At 36.9% G+C, this 16,005-nt stretch overlaps 1 long non-coding RNA gene across 3 annotated transcripts; it reads right to left on the bottom strand.

Annotated features, from left to right (window-relative positions):
- Window positions 1-3,588: 3,588 nt before the first annotated feature.
- Window positions 3,589-15,086, bottom strand: LOC117304022. 3 transcript variants are annotated; one of them, XR_004520551.1, is made up of 3 exons: window positions 15,071-15,086; window positions 5,366-5,428; window positions 3,589-3,975 (listed from the first exon to the last, which is right to left on the bottom strand). It is a non-coding gene; the product is annotated as an uncharacterized LOC117304022 (long non-coding RNA). The 3 variants fall into 3 exon arrangements; XR_004520550.1 differs by lacking the exon at window positions 15,071-15,086 and adding an exon at window positions 5,830-5,843; XR_004520549.1 differs by lacking the exon at window positions 15,071-15,086 and adding an exon at window positions 5,538-5,576.
- Window positions 15,087-16,005: the final 919 nt, after the last annotated feature.

Below are 16,005 nucleotides of genomic sequence, written 5' to 3' on the forward strand. Positions count from 1 at the left end.
ATAACAGTACAAAACAAAATACATTAACAACATTATACCCCAAGATGGGCAAGGGACAACAAAAGCAAGTACATACTATGATCCGTAGATCTGTTGCCCTACATCTGGGGTACACAATAAAATTAATATAGATTTAACATAATATAGTACACAAAGCAATAATAAAAGCAGAACATTAAAGACCAATAGAAAATTATAAATATATATTAAGAATGAAAATAAATTAAATTAAATTAAAAATAAATAAATAAGTAAAAATAACAGATGGGGTAAGGATAAACAATAATGGGGAATAAATAAATAAATAAAACCTAAACTCGTAGATAAATTAAAACGACTTAAAATATTGCACAAGTGATTGGGCTAAAGCTACTATTCAGTAGATTCATGAGATTGACAGACAGAAAATCTAAGTGATTTGAGAAAGCTGTGGAAGGGCAAGAGCAGTAGTGAATTACTTGTCATGTGGCATTTAAACATCAATGGTTTACCTCATTGTATGGATAGACACAATGCATGCCAATAACAGCTGATTGATTAAACTGAATTGCACAAACTGTTCAGAAACCTTTTCTAGTCAACTTTTTTAGCCTTGGATTATTTTTACAGTATTTCTAATTTACAAAACGCATATTTCTTGCACTGTACTCCTTCTAGCATGGTGGGCCACGGGGCTGATTTCGTTTTTATAAATATTTTACATTAATAGACATCAGAAGTGAATCGGCTTGCTAAGGTTCAAAGGTCATAAAGACTCAAAGCCTATAAATGTTTTTTTCAGCACATCCCTTATAAGAATCATACTAGGCCCTTTCGAAACTCGGCTCCAGATTCGGCTCAGGCTAGCAGCTGCATGTGCACTCATCAGGGCTTCCGACGAGAGGAAGGAGCCTGAAGCCGAACCCAAAGCCGAAACGTGGTTTCGAAAAGGGCTATGGTAGAGCGGGTGCTGCTGACAATTATTTAGTACCTCGCACTGGGCGCAGGCAAGAACAAGAACATCCAAGACAACCAGATTCTACACTGAAAACATCACTTAGTCAATTGTCTAAAAAAAAAATAGTCATTTACATGGTTTAATTTGACTAATCTTTAATTGGTCACTCAATCAAAAGATTAGTCAATACACACTGAAATGACAAATTATAGTTTGTCTTTGAAAATGGTTTAAAATGACTAAATGATCTGGAGATTGGTAATACACGAAATTAAATTAGTCATCCAAGAAAATTAATTAGTCATGCAGCACAACTATTTAGTCTTTCAATTAGTCTGACAATACCAATAATTAGTCTTTTACACACTTCTGTTATAATTAGTCACTGTAAATTTATTGCAAATCCAACACAACTCCAACTGAAGCAACTTTGTTAACCATCAGTTCCTTTGAGAACAATCTGCTGAATAACTACTGAATCTCAATTTTTTTTTAACATTATTAAACAAACTTCAATAGATTTTTTTCCCAACTTGCAAAGTTAAAAAGTTGTTTTAACAACCCATTAGTCCCACCTACGGTACACACCGTGATGACAGGACTTTAATAAAGCGGTATTTAAGGTTAAATTTATCGACAGTGAAACAATTATGAAAGTAAACAAGTATCACAAGTCTCTAACTTTACGTGAAAATCTGTAATTTTGTATGCCCTTTCAGTGCAAAATCTTGAACAAAACTTCAATCACTGCCAACAATAACTTTGAGAGGTACATTCCATAGAGGAATTTGTTTGTTAAAAAGTTTAATTTAACACAGTTTAGACGCAATATTATGGAAATTTAGTATACAGAACCATATTGGAATTACATGCTTATTGCACACGTTTTGGGGGTGCTAACAGATTTTGCACTGAAAGCGTATCAGATAAAGTTGAAACTTACACAGTTTAATAATGTAAGATTGGCCATGATGATGTCTTTCTTTCACAAGTGGACTTTGACTACTGACAGATAATTGTACTGTTTTATATATGGTTAAAGGGTGTGTACAACATTGGTAAGAATGAAAATATAAATGCTCACAGATTTGCACAAAACTTACATGGTACAAAGATGGTCATGGTAGAAAACTTCCATTGAAATAGTTTTGCTTGAAATGGCATAGTTTTTAGGAAATGAGTAAAAGAATAGTCTTTATAGTAGGGTCATATCTTTGGATTCCGTGACCATTTTTTTGCTACCTTTTTTTCTCGATGGATTTGACTTCAGGAACCATCTAAAAGGAAAATAAGCCCCTATGAACCTCTGAAATGTGATAGGAACTTTTGTTTTATTATGCAATATTCAAAATGGCCTCCGACGGCATCTTGAAAAACATAAATTGTAATAGCTCTGGCCCCAGATGACCTAGACGGACAAATGAGATGTCCTTTTCCACTATTTCTGGCATGCCAAATACACTGGAATTGTAATTGTAAAGTTTTGGGACCATCTTGACCTCTAAATCCAAGATGGCCGCCATCTCCAACTTGAAAAACATAGCATGTAATAGCTTGGCACCATATGACCTAGACGGGAAAAAGAGATGTCCTTTTCCACTATTTCTGGCATGCGAAATACACTGGAAAGGCGAATGTAAGGTTTGGGGACTATCGTGACCTCTAAATCCAAGATGGCCGCCATCGCCATCTTGAAAATTATACTAGCTATATGGAACCAGATAGGGAAAAAGAGGTGTATATTCCCACTATTTCTGCCATTACAAAATCCACTGGAATGGTAATTGTAGAGTTAGGGATCATTGTGGTCACAAAATCCAAGATGGCCGCCTCCGCCATCTTGAAAATTATGAAATGTGACAGCTCTGGCACCAGATAAACTGAGAGAACAATTAGGGTTTCATTTTTAACATATGAACAATCAATTATGGTTTTTGTTTTGTTTATAGGGACCATCCAACCCCTTTTAATTTAAATTGACTAAATGCAAGATGGATTTATCAGCTGTTTTTTAATTAAGTATGAGAAGCTAGGTGTAATTAATACTTGTTTTTTTTATGTATGTTTACTTTTTCTTTGATTGCTTGAAGTACCCCCTCTAGTTGCTAAATGTTTTACTGAGTTCTCATTATGTTTGTCTTTATCATTTTAATTCGGTAAGATTTAATAAGATTATTATCTAAAAATATCACTGGCCATCCTGAGTGATGAAAACCTATTCATGCCTCTATTATATTATTTGATATTTTAAGTCTATGTTTGTCTAGGTCATCTGGTGCCAGAGCTAATATGGAAGTTATGTTTCAAGATGGCGAAGGAGGCCATCTTCAATTTAGAGGTTAATATGGTCCCCAAACTTTACAATTTCTATTCCAGTGTATTAAGCATGTCAGAAATAGTGGAAAATTACATCTCTTTTGTCCATATAGGTCATATGGTGCCAAAGCTATTACATTGTATGTTTTTTCAAGATGGCGACGGCGGCCATCTTGGATTTAGAGGTCAAGATGGTCCCAAAACTTTACAATTACAACTCCAGTGTATTTGGCATGCCAGAAATAGTGGAAAAGGACATCTCATTTGTCCGTCTAGGTCATCTGGGGCCAGAGCTATTACAATTTATGTTTTTCAAGATGGCATTGGCGGCCATTTTGAATATTGCGCAATAAAAAAAGTTCCTATCACATTTCAGAGGTTCATAGGAGCTTTTTTTTTTTTAAATGGTTCCTGACGTCAAATCCATCGAAAAAAAAAGGTAGCAAATAAATGGTCACGGAATCCAAAGAATATGAACTATGAATACCAGTCTGGTCGTCAATCTTAAGAACACCATATTGATAAAAAGCAATTGTCTTCACTAGTTCTGGGATGTACTGCAGGTGAAATACAAAAAACGAGGAAATGTAGCACGCGACTGCTGTTGTTACATCATCAACAACAGAAACTACCTCGCCTTCTGCAACTACTTTAAACTCTGTAGACACATGTGTCGATTTTTCATCCATTTCGATGTACACAGGATGTGTGGTGTCTTCATCCTTCAATAAATAAAAGTAAAAAGTAAATTACTCAATATTGCTGTAAGCAACCAGATGTCTTATTCATACTTCAAGTACTAAATGGACAAAACTTAATTTATGCTACAATACAGCACATCAGTGCTTTGAGAAGCAATTTTGCAACATTTTTTTCTACAATTTGAGACCACTGCATGACATTACATAACACTATTAGTTATTATACAAGCATGAGTGGAATACAGAAAAACACGACAGTGCTTCTGCGTCCCATGTCAACATGGGATGCAGATTTTTTTGGGGGTTCATATTCCACGAGTTCGTGGGTGATCACCCCCACCCCATTTAAAGGAATAAACCATAAATAGGCAAGTTTTCCACAAATTTGTGCTAATTTGGATCAGAATTAAATACTCTATTCAAAATTCCTTAAAATAAGTAAAAAAATAACCATGAACTTTGACACAATACCTTGACTTTTGACCCAGATTAAAAAAAAACATCTTTCCGGAAATTTCATGAAAAAAAACTCTGCTTGATAGAGCAGATTACCACGTACAAAAACCATTTAAATTTATTTGGGGTCATAAAATGAAGGTTCTGTGGTGGTTTTGCCAGAAAGGAGGTGGGGTGCATGCAAGTAGTATTCAGTTGACACACATTACCGCTTACACTAGAATTAAAAAAAAAAACTCGATCCGTGTTTTGTGTACAAAACATATGGACACGCGTTAGGAATCAGACGTCTGGTTCCCAGACGCATGTCCATATGTTTTTGTACGCAAAGCACGGATCGAGTGTTTTTTAATTCTAGGACAAACGTGTGTAGATAATTCTCCACGTTTGTCCTGGGAAAAAATAATATGCGCACGCTCGTCACGTGTCGTGACTTCGCGATGCGTTCGGCAGAGTTCGGGGACAATCAGCATGTAGTGTAGTGGTAAAACAGAGTATTTGGGGACTGAATAACAGTAAGAATTTATAACTTTTAACATTTGTTGAGGATTGCGGAGCGAGTGGGTTCTCTGGTCGCCCCCTTGGACATTGAGATATCAAAGGACACATTAGAGCCTAATTTTTGCGACATTAAAATAAAAATAAAGAGAGATTTTTGATTCCAAAATTCATTGAACAACCATTGAACCATCATCGTTTAAAGCGTGAGAGATATAAACCTATGAGGTTACGGGAGACGATAGCCGGACGAAACCGAAATAGTTCTAGCTAGGAGTAGTAGCTACTCTAGTACACTAGAAGTGGCTAAATCTCCCTTGTGCAACTTACATAATAGTAATAATGATTGGGTACGAAATGTCCTGCTTCAGGTATTCATGCAGAAATTTAATTTTGCCATCAATAAATATAAAATGTGAAAAACTGTTGACTGTGTCTGTGTAGGCAGTGAACTTACTTTGTCGAGTCCATGGTGAAAGTTGTATGGGATGTATGTAGGCCTGTGTACATGCACGTCAACCTGAAATACAAAACAAAGGTTTCTTAATTAAAATCCTTAAAGTGTTTGGGTACTTTTTGTACGACCCAAAACGCAATGTCCAAAGGTTTACATTTAAAATTAAACTTACACAGTTTTAAGATAATGGTGGTAGAAAGCTTCCCTTAAATACTTGCTGTGGTGCTGTAGTTTTTGAGAAATGAGGAAAACAATGTCACAAAAATAACTTTCGCCTCAGGATACAAACATTATTTTAGCATGTACAGCGTATGTACCAGTAGCAGTACTGGTATTTACTATTAATACGCGACTCTCCTGAAAACATCGCTTTGCCCTTTGTGATTTTCACCTTTTTCTCAAAAACTTGGCGACTATAAATCATGCTAATAAAATTGTTTTTTGTTTAGTTTGTTGTGACTCACAGCTAATTTCTGAAGTGCTCATAACTTGCCGTCACTGCACTGGTGACTGGCTCAGCAGAAACGGTTGCTCGTGTATGGTGGTGTATTTACTTAAAAGTAGTGATAGCAATAGCAATTTTATACTACGTACAGCAGTACAACATACATGTACTCCGCAGTACGTTAGTTCATAAAACTTTTTTGAGTTGATATTGAAATTTGAAAAGGGAAACTAAAAATGTTGCTTATGTAAGTTAACGTTTGTTCATTCTCAGCCAGGCAAGTCCCTCTATGTATGGAACGCCAAATATGGAACGCCAAAGAGGCATTTAATCATCGGTGATGGTCTTTTGCAACCGGTGATCAAATTTGTCATCGGTGGTGGTCCTATGCGATCGGTGATCAACTTTAGCGAGCGGGTGATAATACACGATCGGTGGTCCATTTTAGCGATCGGTCATGCATATTCATGATCGGTGATGGTATATAGCGATCGGTCATGCATATTCACGACCGTTGAGGCTTTTTGCAATCGGTCAACTTCAGGGATTGGTGGTTGCTTTTTGCAATCGGTCAACTTTAGGGATCGGTGATGGCTTTTTGCAATCGGTCAACTTAAGGGATCGGAAGTGGCTTTTTGCAATCAGTCAACTTTAGGGATCGGTGGTGGCTTTTTGCAATCGGTCAACTTTTGCAACCGGTGATGGGATTTTGGGATATCCGAATTTTGCGTCCGGTCGGTGCAGGCCTACTTCAAAACCTATGATGTGTAGATTGTGGATATTAATTGTTGTTATTTTCTAGTTCACACCACCATGGAGGAATATTACACTCACCAGCGGGTTTTGACTGACTTGCCAAACATTTTTAGAAGAGTACCATTTTATAACTATGTAAGGGGGAACGCAACAAACATCAAATTAATCAGCTCTTTCTAAAAAGCTAATAATAACAACAACAAATGGGTAGGAGAGGGTGTGGAAGGGTTATCTATGTCCCACAATTGGTTGTCGTCTTCCGGAAATGGTGTATGCCGGAGAAATACAAATATTTATATTCAATGAAGGGAAATGTTTTTGAACAAGAGTCTCTACCGATAGTTTTGTGTGTAAGGGAAAATCTGAATCATACAAGTAGCCCTGTGTAAACAGACCCGGAGGTGAGAACATTATGACCACACAAAAACCGTTTTGATGGAAAACACATATTATGTGCATCATGAATGTGATGGACACACACAGACGGGACGCACTCAACACGTTTTATAAAAGGCTAGGTAAGTATGATACAAATATTCCTTGTAATAAACGGAGAGGCACGTATTAATTGAATCCAAAGCGAAAAACGTACTATATAAAGTTCTTAATTTAGGGGGGGGGGGGGGGTGTGTAAAGTATAAAGATAAAAGAGTTAAATCTTATATAAATTGAAGCTTGAAAATAAGCTTTACTCTAAACGTAATTTGTTTTTAAATTATTAAGCAACTAACCTTGTGATCTTCATTTGCAATTTAATAGTAAATCTTAGTAGAGCGCCATATCTCAAAAAGTATACTTCCGGGTCAACCGGAAGTTGGCCCATTTTTTGTTTCAGTTATACTACACAATCAATCTTCATTTTTGTTTCAGTTATAGACTCCTTTTAATTTTTTACTTTGGGAAACCGTGACCCCATGTTGACCTCTATTTCGGGTCAACCTGAATTGGGACCAGATCTCAAGACCTATACCAGCCTATTTCAACTTGTTCCAGTTTCCGCGACCCCATGTTGACTTCTTTATCCGGGTCAACCGGAAGTGGGACCATATCTCAAGAACTATACAACCGATTTTCAAACTTTTTTTTCAGTTGCAAACTCCTTTGTGTTAAATATTAACTTTGAAAAATGTGTCCCCTTGTTGACCTCTACTTCAGGGTCAACCGAAAGTGGGACCATACCTCAAGAACTACACCACTAATTTTAAACATTTTTTACTTAGAGACTCTTTGAGCATTAAGGATTAACCTTAACAAAATTTGGCCCCCCATACTGACCTAGCTCTATTTCCAGGTCAACCAGAAGTGGGACAATATCCCACGAACTTCAAACCTATGTTTCAAACCTTTTTTCAGTTATAGCCTAACAAACAGTACTGTATCGGGCCAATGGTGGCATGTACCGGCGTCGAGTTTCGATACGGTGCCGTTAAATATGATGATGATATTGAGCCAGAATTGGGCCAGTGCTGGCCTTCTTCCGGTCAAGCGTCATGCTCTTGCTAGTAAAGTGCCCACACTGGGCCAATGTCGGTTTTATAGAGGCAAACTATTTTAGTTAGGACGGAGGTTTGCCTGTCTTGGCCAATATTGGTTTTGTGCGGCACACCGTTTCGGCAAAATGATGAACCTTTAATGGGCCAATGCTGGTTTTGTAGCGGTGCACCATTTTGGGAAAGTGGTAGAAAACCTGCAGTGGTCCAATACTGGTTTTGTGGCACACCATTTGAGAAAACAGGCAGAAAACCTCTCATTGAGCCAATACTGGTTTTGTAGCTGCACACCATTTTTGTCAAAATGGTGTCATATAGAAAACCTTTTCGGGGCCAATCATGCCAATACTGGCTTTGGCAAAACGGTAAAGAAATATGTTCTAAACTACTGGTTTGTTGGCGGCACACCATTTTTATTTTATTGTTTTTTACATAGCATTTTTAATTTGATTTATTCATTGCTGCTGTTTTTTCATTTTTTATGTTTTGTGTTTATTATGGACAACTACACTTTATTGTAATGAACTTTTTATTGCATTAATTTCATTTAAATTTAATATATTTGATTTCCTTTTTACATTTTTATTGTATTAATAAAAACTGACGACTTAAAATGATGGTTGAATTTTCGTCTGATAATGAAAGTTTAACTTTCTGACATCTGTCTACTGGTTTGTTGTCGGCACACCATTTTCGCAAAATGGTAGAAAACCTCTATTGTGCCAACACTGGTTTTGTAGCTGCACCATAGACAATCGGGCCAATGGTGGCATGTACCGGCGTCGAGTTTCGATACGGTGCCGTTAAATATGATGATATTGAGCCAGAATTGGGCCAGTGCTGGCCTTCTTCCGGTCAAGCGTCATGCTCTTGCTAAAGTGCCCACACTGGGCCAATGTCGGTTTTATAGAGGCAAACTATTTTAGTTAGGACGGAGGTTTGCCTGTCTTGGCCAATATTGGTTTTGTGCGGCACACCGTTTCGGCAAAATGATGAACCTTTAATGGGCCAATGCTGGTTTTGTAGCGGTGCACCATTTTGGGAAAGTGGTAGAAAACCTGCAGTGGTCCAATACTGGTTTTGTGGCACACCATTTGAGAAAACAGGCAGAAAACCTCTCATTGAGCCAATACTGGTTTTGTAGCTGCACACCATTTTTGTCAAAATGGTGTCATATAGAAAACCTTTTCGGGGCCAATCATGCCAATACTGGCTTTGGCAAAACGGTAAAGAAATATGTTCTAAACTACTGGTTTGTTGGCGGCACACCATTTTATTATTTTATTGTTTTTTACATAGCATTTTTAATTTGATTTATTCATTGCTGCTGTTTTTCATTTTTTATGTTTTGTGTTTATTATGGACAACTACACTTTATTGTAATGAACTTTTTTATTGCATTAATTTCATTTAAATTTAATATATTTGATTTCCTTTTTGCATTTTTGTTTTATTAATAAAAACTTACGAGTTAAAATGCTGGTTGAATTTTCGTCTGATAATGAAAGTTTAACTTTCTGTCATCTGTCTACTGGTTTGTTGTCGGCACACCATTTTCGCAAAATGGTAGAAAACCTCTATTGTGCCAACACTGGTTTTGTAGCTGCACCATAGACAATCTTTTCTGGGCCAATACTGGTTTCGAAGTGGCACACCATTTGTGTAGATTGTGGATATTAATTGTTGTTATTTTCTAGTTCACACCACCGTGGAGGAATAAATTACACTCACCAGCGGGTTGACTGACTTGCCAAACATTTTTAGAAGAGTACCATTTTATACCCAGATAACATACATACATTGGGCAATCAGTTATTCCAAATTATTACATTATTGCAATCAAGATTTATTAATATCTACAATTTTGGGGGTATTTTATAGCAAAAATAATCTTAACAAATTACATTACTTTGTAATTTTTTAATTGTTTCGACAATCTTAAGACATCCTGTGCCACAGCTTTGACACCCTGCCTTGAAAATTGCATATTATGACCAATGTCGGTTCAATGCCGGCCCAATGGTGGCCGTTACCAAATCAGTATTGGCACAAAAAAGTTGTTTTATACCATTATTTGCCAAAATGGTGTGCCACTTCGAAACCAGTATTGGCCCAGAAAAAGTTTTCTATACCATTTTGTCAAAATGGCGTGGCGCTAAAAAAAAAGAATTGGCCCAGAAAAGATTGTCTATGGTGCAGCTACAAAACCAGTGTTGGCACAATAGAGGTTTTCTACCATTTTGCCAAAATGGTGTGCCGCCAACAAACCAGTAGACAGATGACAGAAAGTAAAACTTTCATTATCAGACGAAAATTCAACCAGCATTTTAACTCGTAAGTTTTTATTAAAAAATAAAAATGCAAAAAAAATATCAAATATATTAAATTTCAATGAAATTACTTTGCACTAAAAAAGTTCATTACAATAAAGTGTAGTTGTCCATGATAAACACAAAACATAAAAAATGAAAAAAAAAAAAGCAGCAATTATTAAATCAAATCAAAAATGCTATTAAAAACCAATAAAATAATAAAGGAGGTATACATTTTAGAATTTTGGTTTATTAATAGTATTCGGTTTCTCAAAATGCCGGTACCATCAGGGGTCGATTTCACAGAGAGTTAGGCCTAGTCCTAACTTAGGACATAGTCCTAAGAAACGTATGGCTAGTCCTAAGTTAGGACGATTAACTCTTCCTAACTCGAGATAAGACTAGTCTTAACTCTTTGTGAAATCCACCCAGCTTCAATAACTTGCATGGGCTTATTCCTTTTTAAATATCAAGTCGGTTTAGTAATTAGAACATATTTCTTTACCGTTTTGCCAAAGCCAGTATTGGCATGATTGGCCCCAAAAAGGTTTTCTATATGACACCATTTTGACAAAAATGGTGTGCAGCTACAAAACCAGTATTGGCTCAATGAGAGGTTTTCTGCCTGTTTTCTCAAATGGTGTGCCACAAAACCAGTATTGGACCACTGCAGGTTTTCTACCACTTTCCCAAAATGGTGCACCGCTACAAAACCAGCATTGGCCCATTAAAGGTTCATCATTTTGCCGAAACGGTGTGCCGCACAAAACCAATATTGGCCAAGACAGGCAAACCTCCGTCCTAACTAAAATAGTTTGCCTCTATAAAACCGACATTGGCCCAGTGTGGGCACTTTACTAGCAAGGACATGACGCTTGACCGGAAGAAGGCCAGCACTGGCCCAATTCTGGCTCAATATCATCATCATAATTAACGGCACCGTATCGAAACTGTATTGTTTGTTAGGCTATAACTGAAAAAAGGTTTGAACATAGGTTGTGAAGTTCTTGGGATATTGTCCCACTTCCGGTTGACCTGGAAGTAGAGCTAGGTCAATATGGGGGCCAAATTTTGTTAAGGTTAATCCTTAATGCTCAAAGAGTCTCTAAGTAAAAAAGGGTTCAAAAATTAGTGGTGTAGTTCTTGAGGTATGGTCCCACTTCCGGTTGACCCTGAAGTAGAGGTCAACAAGGGGACACATTTTTTCAAAGTTAATATTTAACACAAAGGAGTGTGCAACTGAAAAAAAAGTTTGAAAATCGGTTGTATAGTTCTTGAGATATGTCCCACTTCCGATTGACCCGGATGTAGAGGTCAACATGGGGTCGCGGAAACTGGAACAAGTTTGAAATAGGTTGTATAGGTCTTGAGATCTGGTCCCAATTCAGGTTGACCCGAAAATAGAGGTCAACATGGGGTCACGGTTTTCCAAAGTAAAAATTTAAAAGGAGTCTATAACTGAAACAAAAAATGAAGATTGATTGTGTAGTATAACTGAAACAAAAATGGGCCAACTTCCGGTTGACCTTGAAGTATACTTCTTGAGATATGGCGCGTTACTAATAGATTTACTAATTAAATATGCAAATTAAGATCACAAGGTTAATTAATTAATAATTTAAAACAAAATTACGTTTAGAGTAAAGCTTATTTTCAAGCTTCAATTTTAAATAAGATTTAACTCTTTTATCTTTATACTTTATACACCCCCCCCCCCACCTAAATTAAGAACTTTATACAGTACGTTTTTCGCTTTGGATTAAATTAATACGTGCCTCTCCGTTTATTACAAGGAAATATTTGTATAATACTTTACCTAGCCTTTTATAAAACGTGTTGAGTGCGTCCCGGTCTGTGTTTGTCCATCACATTCATGATGCACATATGTGTTTTCCATCAAAACGGTTTTTGTGTGGTCATAATGTTCTCACCTCCGGGTCTGTTTACACAGGGCTACTTGTATGATTTCAGATTTCCCATTACACACAAAACTAGAGGTACATGTACAGTTTTTGTTTACTACAAAAACAAGGTGTTCGTGGTGAGTGAGTGAATGAATTGGTGACAACATTTACCTCATCAATCCAATGACTGGTTAAGGAGTTATGATTTGTTTACAAATTAAACACCAACTTCCGGTTTGCATCGGATAAAAGGTCAAATAGGGGTTACTTTTTTATGTAGCGCGTGATAAGTTTATTAAGACCTTTTAAATGATGGATGGGTTGTAAAAATCCAATATTTGGTTTAGAAGTTATGATTTTTTCAAATATAAAGTTTCAACTTCCGTTTTGAACCGGAAGGTACTGTCAAATGAGGTCACACTTGGTAGCGTTGGTGATGTCTTTTGAGTTCTTTCTTTTGACGTATAGATGATAAAAATCAAATCATGTGGTTTAGGATTTTTTTATTTTTCAAACATTATATATCAGTTTCCAACTTTAACTGGAAGTCAAGGTCAACAGGGTCGCATATTGTATAGCACGTGATAAGTCTATTAAGACCTTTCAGATGATGCATAGATTGAAAAAATCCAATGTATGGTTCAGATGTTATGATTTTTTGCAAATATTGAACATCCGGTTTGAACCGGAAGACAATTTTGTCAGGTCACAAATTATAGCGTTAGTAATGTTTTTCAAAGCCTTATCTGACGACGTTCAGATAATAAACAACTAATTTCTGGTTCTGGGGTAATATTTTTCAAATAATTAACTGCATCTTCCTGTTTAACTGGAGGTCAAGGTTTAATAGTCAATGTTGTGTATCGTTTCTTCAGTTGTTACATACCTACCCAATGACGTATAAATATATAAAAAATCAAATGTGTGGTTGTGAAATTATTTTTCTTTGACCAATTATTTTCAACCTCTGGTTTGAAAAGAAGCCAAGTTTAAACTGATTTCATTTGTGTAGATCCTGACTAGTTCATTAAAACCTTTCAGCTGATGTATGACTTGCAAACATTTTATAATTATGTGATGGACTATCTGAAGGTGTATAATGTATCTTATAACATCAATGCATAGTATTCCTACTTGTAGTTTTGGTGCGAGACGTTGTTCATTATACTCAACTACTGCGATTCACCGCGATTCACTCAGCGCTCGATGTTACTAAAAACGTTACAGCGCCCTCTTTCGCTGGACTAAAGAGAGCACTTTTGGGAATTCCCGCGCTTGCACTGCATAGCGTACATAGCGTGCGTTGTTGATCAAAATGGGGTAAACGCGTGGGTCAACAGGTGCTTTGACGTCCCTTTTCGACTGATGTAAAGGTCCAAATTTTGTTATTTCTGTGCAAAAGATTGAGCGGGATTGCTGTTTTACAATCTGAAACAAAAATTACGTTGAAATGATCAGTAGTTTTAAAAACATGAATACGATAAGATTTTATGAAATTTTCAAATTTTGTTTTGCACTAGAAGTATTAAAAATATTTTACGTGTTCTGTGAAGCATTTGTCCAACTTTTAATGATCTATCCGATGATGTGTAGATTGTCAAAATCCGAATCATAGTTTTTGAGTTATGATTTTTACAAAATTAAACTTTGATCTGACGTAATTCAATTCCCGATGACGTCGTAATGACGTAATTAAGTATGTGTTGTCTTGATACTGAGGTTCAACTATCTGTTGAGTTTCAACATTCCATTCAATCTCTATCTTGAGTTATTCCGTAGAAAAGCTCGAAAGTTTTTTTGACGAAAAAAACCCGAAGGTGAACTTCGACCCAGGGTAACGACCCGGATGCTAAGGTCGTACGATTTTGGCGTTAACTTTTCAAATGTTGCCCCAGTCTTGGTCTATCAGATGCGAAAACTTTGAACATATAGCTTTCATATTCGTTGAGATACAGCAAAACGAAAATGGTCCCTTTTCAACTTTAAAAACCCTGTAATTTGACACCTAATGACGTCATCATGACGTAATGAAAACTGTGCCGTCTTCGTATTGAGGTTCAATTGTCTGGTGAGTTTCAAGGTTCAGTTTGGCTTGAATCTTGAGTTATGCTGTAGATAAGAGTTGACGGGAAAGAAGAAAAGATGGAGAAGAAAAAATGCATGCACGAACACCTAACTATCGGTAGAGACTCTTGTTCAAAAACATTTCCCTTCACTGAATAAATATTTGTATTTCCCCGGCATACACCATTTCCGGAAGACGACAACCAATTGTGGGACATAGATAACCCTTCCACCCTATCCTAATTTATTCCTCCATGTTGGTGTGAACTAGAAAATAACACAACTAATATCCACAATCTACACAATCATAGGTTTTGAAGTAGGCCTGCACCGACCGGACGCAAAATTCGGATATCCCAAAATCCCGAAACCGGTTGCAAAAGTTGACTCATTGCAAAAAAACCACCACCGATCCCTAAAGTTGACTGATTGCAAAAAGCCACCTCCGATCCCTTAAGTTGACCGATTGCAAAAAGCCACCACCGATCCCTAAAGTTGACCGATTGCAAAAAGCCACCACCGATCACTAAAGTTGACCGATTGCAAAAAGCCACCACCGATCACTAAAGTTGACCGCATGCAAAAAGCCATCACCGATCCCTGAAGTTGACCGATTGCAAAAAGCCATCACCGATCCCTAAAGTTGACCAACTGCAAAAAGCCACCACCGATCCCTAACGTTGACCAATATTATATTTCTGAATAATTACAACAGAATAAAATAAATTAATTACCTTATTTCATATTCCACCACCACCAACAGCACACGTTGACACGGACTAATAACCTGACGTTCTTGTTGCTGCATGCTGCATGCAGACGAGAGGGAAAGTTACGAATCGCGCGGGCGATATTTGCGCGACAGTGAAAATTACACGCTATTTTGCGATAATGGTTTTTGAACAGTGTAATAAATAACTGTGCTGAATTGCAATGCTGCGCGACCATCGCGCACTAAACAATATCGGCGCGAAACCGGCCTGACCGGGGGTGGGATTGTGTTCTGGCTGTTCTGTTAATCGTACTCACCGTGCTGATTAATGACAGCACTGTTTACAGACTACCTCCAAGGTTACAAGCGGCGCCCATGTTTTCCAAAAGTTGAAACAGGAATTTATTCTTGAATTAAATTTAATAATTCAGAAATTCAGAATACACAATAATTCACAACCTCTTGATAGGGAGGAAGGGTCGGTGGCACTCGACCGAACGTTGTACGAGTAAGGTCTGTATCAGGCGTTTGTATTGTGCCCGCCTTCGGAGCCAATTCAATTAGTATTTTTCTCACACATTAGTCGACCAATTTGTCATTGCTATGTCAGACTTGTCATTTCATATTTGGAGAGAAACAAATTAGTCAATCAGTACTCTGTATCAACTAATCTACGGACAAAATTAGAAATAATAAATTCGTATTAGTCTTTAAAAAATATTGATTAGTAATTTCATTAGCTCAATTAGTAAAAATGTTTCCTATTACATGTAGTTAGTTCGGATTGAAAAACTAGTCATGAATGGAAAGACTGATTTTTATTGCGTATAGTTGACTAATTTTTTCTCCAAATTGACTACTAGAGTTTTCAGTGTAGTTCTAATGTATGTCATCATCATCATCGTTCGTCCTTCCCCTTGGACGGATAGAAGCAGCTTTCAGTGGTGCCATGTAGCT

The sequence above is a fragment of the Asterias rubens genome, chromosome 20, assembly GCF_902459465.1.
Source record: "Asterias rubens chromosome 20, eAstRub1.3, whole genome shotgun sequence".
Lineage (NCBI taxonomy): Eukaryota > Metazoa > Echinodermata > Asteroidea > Forcipulatida > Asteriidae > Asterias > Asterias rubens.